The sequence below is a fragment of the Notothenia rossii genome, assembly GCF_949606895.1.
Source record: "Notothenia rossii genome assembly, chromosome: 1".
NCBI lineage: Eukaryota > Metazoa > Chordata > Actinopteri > Perciformes > Nototheniidae > Notothenia > Notothenia rossii.
Window position 1 is genome coordinate 95,247,492 of NC_136912.1, and position 8,159 is coordinate 95,255,650.

The 8,159-nt window shown below is 40.5% G+C and overlaps 1 long non-coding RNA gene across 1 annotated transcript; it reads left to right on the top strand.

The window, feature by feature from the left end:
- Positions 1-326: 326 nt before the first annotated feature.
- LOC307030059 lies at positions 327-2,674 on the top strand. The gene is made up of 5 exons (XR_013805514.1): positions 327-431; positions 1,120-1,173; positions 1,598-1,672; positions 2,148-2,238; positions 2,479-2,674. It is a non-coding gene; the product is annotated as an uncharacterized lncRNA (long non-coding RNA).
- The last annotated feature ends 5,485 nt before the right edge of the window (positions 2,675-8,159 follow it).

An 8,159-nucleotide genomic window follows, 5' to 3' on the forward strand; every position in this document is an offset into this window, starting at 1 on the left:
ATAATAGTAAAACACTGCAAGGGAACATTTTATTGCACCAGGAGCTATCTTGTGACTTTTACTGCGACAACGTTGACTTGCCTGTGAATAAAAAATAAACCATAGTGTTGGTGATCTACAGTGTTGTCATTCTTCTTTGAACACCAGCAAGACCGCTAACACCCTATTTCAACCATCACACTCCCTGTCATTGACATAATTAATAGATAGTTTAGCTTCTCATCATCAGTTGCTGTGGCCAACTGATGTTAACGAACTGAAAGGCTGCCTGCCAAACGTAAACATTCAGCCATGTGACATTCAGCCAAACTCTCGCGAGAGTTTTACACAAGACGGATCCTTTCTAGCCATAACCCACAAGCCCTCCGAGACTTCCGTGCGTCCGGTGTCTCAGTCTGAAGAACGCTGCGGTGCTGCTGGTGTGAGCTAACGTGAGTACTTCTTGAACACGTATTGGTTTAGAAAGCCTTAAAGATAACTCCCGCTATTGGCGAGTGAACAATTAACTTGTATATTCTGTGAGCTAGTTATGTGACTGCTTTAAAAAGCCACACTAAAGTGCAAACACAAGCACGTGAGTTAAATAAGGACTGCTGTTGGCTCCACGTTACAACATGAACACGTGTTCCAGTCAAACACGAGCTTTATTTTAATGGTAGCCGAAAACAGCTTGTTTTGTTTCCATTTTGAATTGCTCTTTAAGCACACGTCGTAAAAATCGGTCAGTTCTGTGGATTAATTAGTTTTTCTCAAAAGTATGGAGGTAATTATATGCATAGTAGCCTAACTAGTTTCTCAGCACATTAAACCTTTTTTCTTTTTAAATGTAAGGTTTAATTATTTGAGGAAAGCATAGGCCTACATGTGTTCTGTATGTCTATAAAAAAAATGGCATACTATGGAAGTTATTTGGGCACTGTGGTAAAAACTGAAGTCTGGGAGAGCCGTTTGCCGGTGATTGCGCCCTCTGGTGTCGAGTTTCAGTGTGGAGCAAGTTCCAATTCACATCATTAGGGTAGATCAATGCTGCAGTTTCAGTGAGTGGAGAGTAAAGTAGCTGAACATGTTATACTGCCTTTATCTTGTGTACTATGTGTTTAATCTGTTTTCTCATTATAGGCATATTGACGATGGAAATCACATGACAGCGCTCACTCCGTGGGCTCAAAGCAGGTGTGTATGCCTTGAACTTCACCATGCTCTGCAAATGTTCCGATTAAATGGAAATGCATTGAGTGTGCATCGTGTTTATGCTAAAGCATCATCAGTAATATTGAAATGTGGTAAAGCAGGCTAATCCTTTAATTGTGTTAATGTGGAGACCATGTCTTATTATTTATATACACGTTAATTTTTTTTAGTTGGTTTAAAAACTGAACACGCCTTAGCTTAACGGACATATCTATGCATAAAACACAGCCGTGTGTAGTCGGGACTTGCAGCTCTGCTCATTTGCCATCGGCATATGCTTCCAGAAATCATACTAACTCTAAACTCAGACTCCTTTCTTAGAACGAAAGTAATGAGCTGCTATCATCTCTCCACTAATGTGGCCTTCTTCATTGGGCACCAAGTGACACTGATGTTTCCCTTGCAGACATGCCCACATCCTGACCTACAACCATGTCTGAGTGGCAGCTCTTGGAAGGAGCTGCTGCCTCTGGGACTGCAGGTAAACACTGATACATCATCCCTTCTGAAGCAGGACCCCCGTGGTGCCTCCCCCTCCCCCTTCACCCCCCAGCACTCAGTCAGCTGACAGGCTGTGTGTCTGCTTCGGTGTTACAGTGCTGGCAGAGAAAGGCTCTGTGCTGCTCTGTGTGCAGACTCTGTTTTAGAGGCTGTTGCTGCTGAGCGGCTGCAGAGCCGGGCCCCACGAGAGTGGCCTGTCCTGCACCCACGCAGGGCCGGCCTAGTGCGGGGCCGCACACCCTCATACTGACACGCCACTCTGGTGCTGTTCAAGTCCCATTTTAAAAGTAAACTATGCAGATATAACAACTCTAAATTGCAGTAAACACGGCTCAAAGGTCACGCTGCAGCACACTGTACTTCGCACGCTTTATATTTTAATTGGATAAATTGATCTTTGTGAACTAATTTCCATCGTTAGTTAAAGACTTGTTTCCTTTGTGTTGCTGGTGGAGCCAGCAGAGGACAGCACTGAGCTGCTTTGACTAACACTCGTCTTCTCTGAGGAGCAGCAGGACCTGACTTGGACTGGACGAAGCCTGGATAGTAAGTGCAGCTCTGCGTGTGTGTGTGTGTGTGTGTACTGTAAACCAGTGTGTACTCTCATGGCAGAGCCTTCATCTCTGCTGTCGAATTTTAACATTGGAAGAGAAAGATCCGGACTTTGGCACAGACTCAGTGAAAACCATTTACTAGAGCCTGACTTAAGACCTGATACAAACTTTTGTAATGTTTTACATTCAACTATTTCTGCAGGCTGTCTGCTGATACTGTGCTTTGTTTCAGTGTGATGGCGTCAGTCCACCTGCCGCCCCCCATGGTCCAGCACTGAGGCTGTGAACAGGACTTAAACATTGGGTTTAAATGTCCTAAAGGAATTGCCTACCTTATCTACAGGAGATGATTGTCCCGTATAAACAACTGAAATGTCTATGAATGTTTTTATCCTGTACACATATTCAAATAAATGCTCTAGCATCCACTCTGTTGTCCGGTCTGATTTGTGAGTCTAAAAGTTGAGTGTCTTAAAGGAGGTGCTACATCTAAACAGGTCCTGGTACCTTCTGGACTGTTGTTCCACATCTGGTACTGATGGTGTTAGTGGCAGCAGTGCGTGGGACATGGTAAACCTGTATTGATGGTTCTGAAGGAAGCTGTCTTCTGGTGCAGCAGGTACATCAGGCTGTGGTGCTCAAGGTCTATAATTGCTTCAGTCTTTTCATTGTGTCAAGTGTAGAACTACATACACTTGGTAGGCTGACTTTTCTTTGCATTTTCAAAGCTAATTGTTTGTAATGTGGCTAGCCAAAACAGCCCTGATGTCCCATTCTCAAAATCAGCTGGAGAACTACATCTTAAAATGCATAAAACTACTCTTAAGCAAATACCTGTACAGAAGTACACAAAAGTCAATACGTGACACAAATGGTGTGAAATGTTGTGTAGTCCGAACATAGCTATACGTATAACCTCTATACTTGCTAGAATGTTCACCACGAGCCATCAGAACAGCTGCAGGTCACTAACGGGCCTGGCAGTTCTTGGACAGTTGCAAGACTTCATTGTCCTTTATGGATCAAATGGGATCTAAAACACTTGACTTCAAATGATCTACCACCTCACTGAGATGCTAGACAATATAAATATTTCACTGGTGTGTTCAGGGATATATTTTGTGGTTACCTCACAGGTCAGAGTGCAACATCAGTCACATCGACCTTAGCCGTGTTCAGACCTTTGGAGATTATTTAGTCCTAGTGGGCCCTTATCAAGGAAACCATACCGTTCTGGGTCTCAACATGGATGTTAGAATGAGCAACAACCTAATGGTCAATACACAATACAGACAGCAATTAGTCATTTCTTAAGGTCCCATGTCATGGCCATTTCTACTGATCATGATTCCATTGTTGAGGTCTACTAGAATAGATTCACGTTGTCCAATGTTCCAGACTCTCATTGGTTTCTCAAACAGCATCTCTGTATAGTATGTGTATTCACTCTCAGGGAAATAGGGTCTGCATATGAAACATGTTGTGCCTCTGAAACAAATCCAGTAGGCTTACTAGCTTCTACACGCTAAAGCAACTCAAATCTCTCACCAGCAAAACACCTCGTCAGTTAAATGCCATTTTACATTTCTTTACTATACCATACAGTATTTATTATCATTATAGTATTACTATTTCAGCGATTAGCTAAAATATAAATTATATTTGATGCAACTTTAGTTACATTTCCATGACTTTTCCAAAACTTTTGGAAAAATATAGTTTTCCATAACTTTTCCAGGGCCTGGAATTAGCATTTTTTATTTCCATGACTCTTCCAGGTTTTTAATGACCGTAAGAACCCTGAGTGTTAGAGTTTTACTCACTACAGGGTGTACTTTGAGGGTTTGTCACTCTGCAGACCGTTTACATGCAGAAAAACCTTCATAACACACAAGGGGACGGTGATAACCGGAAAAGCATGACATGGGCCCTGGACAAAGGTGCACAGCATTTGTGGAGTCTGTAGATATTTAGGAACCCAGCTCAAGGGGCGGAATAGAGTGGTGGTTAAATCATATTTAAAACCTTTTTTTTTTATCATATTAAAGACTTTTTAAGGCCTTACATTCTGATTATCAAATGTAAGACTTAAGACCCCGTGGGAACCCTGTAAATAACATTTAGAGACCTTATGCTAAATGGTTTCCCACTAGCTCTATATCCCACATCTCTGCCATGAAGGTTCACTTGAATGGATGATGTGTGCACCGACACCGAGTTAATATAAAGCCCCTTAGAGAAGTGCGAACACACTATCTAATTAAACTTTTATTTTAAGTCAATTATTAAATTCATAAAATGCTGAGGAGACTTTCTGTAATGCATTTAGTATAAACGATGCAACCTTCATTTTGAAGGAAAACTCCATCATGTGAAGTCTCTTTTTGGAGAATCAGTATCCCTCATTAGTCCCAGAGGGGAAATATAGTGACAGCTAAGAGACACTGGAACTTAGTGAAGTGGACTCAGTCAAAAGCATAGCCGTGGGAACATGTTTCAAATGGGGGGTGCGGTGGGGATGACACCAGGGCCGGGTTTGACCAATTTGCTGCCCTATAGGCAAGATTTTAGCTGGCAATGGAAAACCTCTCCAAAAGCTACAAACAGAGAAACATATTGACATGGTGGACAGCTTATATAAAAAGGCTTCAAATGTATACTATTTAGTATTGCATGAACATTGAACATGTTTTAATTGGGGGGTGGACTTCACATCCTCTAGGGGGGTCCGGGGTGCCCCCCCGGGAAGATTGTTTTTAACATTTTAAAGTAAAATGCTTCAATCTGGTGCACTTTGAGCGCCCAATTACTAGAGACTGATCGAGGGGATACAACTCTAAACACCCATGTGAAAAAGATCGGTTTGTATGTGAACATAACCGATAACCTACCATAGCCAATAACAAATAAATGTAGGCTAACTTGTTTTATTTTTGTGGTTCATTTATATCTTATCAGTTAACATTTATTTATTTATGCATATTTTTAAATCTCTCCAGTTTTAAACAATATTTCTGGTTTACTGTCCTATAGTATACATTGGAATGATTTCAAACCTGTTTTTATTTATCCTAATAATTATAAAGGTGTGCCTTGGAAATATTTGTTTACATAAATTGTGATCAAAACGTTTGAGAACCACTGAGATAACTTAGACTAAAGTGAACTAAACACTCAGAGTCCTTTACCTCACTGAGCCTCTCAGTCTGACAGGACAGAACTCTCCCTCCACATTATTGTAGAAACAGCTTCTTATATCCGTTAGCGCAGCAGAAGCTAACAACATTCCCCGCCGGTAGTGCACCCCCTCTCTCTATCTATCTATCTCTCTCTCACGCTAGCTGTGAGCTGCGGGCGCCTGATAAGCCAACATTCCCCACTTTCATCCATCGTACGGGGCAAATGGAAAATATAACTGGGGTGAAAAGGGTGTTATCTTTACTTAATTATGAATGTTGTTACGTCAAGGCTGAAAATTCATTTTTTTTTTTAAATTATATTTGTATTTAATCTTGTGGAAGTGCAGATCCCCTGTCCTCCACCAGGGGGTGCTGCAGCACACTCAGCATCCCTACTTCCCACGGCCCTGGTCAAAAGTCATTACAGTCCAGGTATAAAAAAAGGTAGCATCAGAAGTATACCACATTAACCAATCAGAGCACATAGGCCTACTGCATGCAGGGTTCGCCAACTCAATTTTAAGACTTTTTAAGACCACTTTGAATAGAATTTAAGACCTATTTCACGGCAAGAAAGTATGAAGGATAATTGCTATGAAAGAAGAAATACATCCCATAATTACTAATTTAATGTGTTCATGTTCAACATAAGAACAATGACTGAACATAACAGCACAGAACTGTGTTAACCCAAAAGTGTGGCTTGTGTGTGTTAGGGCTGTGCAATTAATCGTATTTTAATCGCAATTACGATTTTGGCCTGCCACAATTACAAAAACATAATTGACATTTTTTTTGTTTAGCTTTGCTAGGTTGTGACAGTGCACTACAAGCTATATTCAGAGCTCTGCTACAATCTTTCATCGTTGCTGTTCAACTACGGTATTTAGTGTCAACAGCACCTCCGCTTTTAGGGTTGGCGTCGTAGACCCAAACGTCGCCCGGTGTTGTTGAGGGAGCTGCTACATTAGCTAAAGCTGCATTAGCAAAACAAACGCTAATTTATTTTTGCAAAAGTTGCAGCGGGCTTCCAACACTTTCCCCTCCACTGGTTTCAACCAAGCACTAAATTCGATGTTTTCCAACCCAATTCGAGTGAACTTACACTTCCCCATATTTATTTGTAAGTAGATGCGAAGAGACATGAGTTTGTGACTGCCTAGCTGAAGCTTGGTTGCTAGGTTACTAGCTGGGTGTTCTCCGATAAGGGAACGGGGGAAACAAACTTAGTGATTACTGGTTCCATGTTGATTTATTTCAGTACAAATTGTTAGTGGGAACTGAAAAACGATTACCGTACTGGTTACTTTGCAGCCTGGCAATTTCCCCAAAACACATTTTAGACGCACAACACAGAAGTACCTTTCAAATCCGATCTTAAGACCTTCTAAATCATATTTACAGGGTTCGCCAACTCAAATTTAAGATTTTTTAAGATCACTTTGAATATAATTTAAGACCTATTTCACGGCAAGAAAGTATGAAGGAAAATTGCTATGAAAGAAGAAATACATCCCATAATTACTTACAAAGTAAATTAATTCATGTTCAACATAAGAACAATGACTGAACATAACAGCACAGAACTGTGCCAAAAAGTGTGTGTGTCTCTGGGTGCGTGTTAGGGCTGTGCAATTAATCATATTTTAAAATCGCAATTACGATTTTGACCTGCCACAATTACAAAAACATAATCGAAGAAAAATTATTATTTAGCTTTGCTAGGTTGTGACAGTGCACTAAGACACATTTGATCTAATTCATTTTAGTCTCATTTATTTTTATCATATTTATTTATTTTTAGTAGCTTGTGGAAGTGCGCTCCAAAACATTTGTTGATCTTGTTTATTGGTATTTATTATTTTGATATTTATTTAAATATGTAAGTTATTTAATTTAGTATTGGTTTCAGTTTTACATTCAGGGTAAACAGTTAAGATACTGTTCAAATTTAATAATCGTGATATCAATTATTGACCAAATATAATCGCGAATATGTTTTGCCATAATCGAGCAGCCCGTGTGTGTGAGTAACAATAGCTATATTCAGAGCTCTGCTGCCTTGGCTACAATCTTTCATTGTTGCCGTTGTATGATTGGTGTTTAACTACTGTATTTAGCATCACCTCCGCTTTTAGGGTTGACGACGTAGACCCAAACGTTGCCGGAGGTCCCCCGGTGTTGTTGCGGGAGCTGCTGCACTAGCTAACGCTGCACTAGCCAACACTACATTAGCAAAACACACGCTAATTTATTTTGCAAAAGGTGCAGCGGGCTTCAAACACGTTCCCCTCCACTGGTTTCAACCAAACACTAAATTAGATGTTTTCCAACCAAATACGGTTGAACTTACACTTCCCCATATTTATTTGTAAGTAGATTCGAAGAGACATGAGTTTGTGACTGCCTAGCTGAAGCTTGGTTGCTAGGTTACTAGCTGGGTGTTCTCCGATAAGGGGCCGGGGGAAACAAAGTCAGTGATTACTGGTTCCATGTTGATTTATTTCAATAGAAATTGTTGGGGGGAACTGAAAGGCTATTACCGTACTGGTTACTACATTTTCCCAAAACACATTTTAGACGAGATAGCAACACAGAAGTACCTTTCAAATCCCATCATTTTTAAGACCTTCTAAATCATATTTAAGACCTCTCTTATTTTTTTGGGTCATATTTGAGACCTTAAATTCAGATTAACAAATTTAAGACCCCGCATGTTTTGGGCACAGGGTCT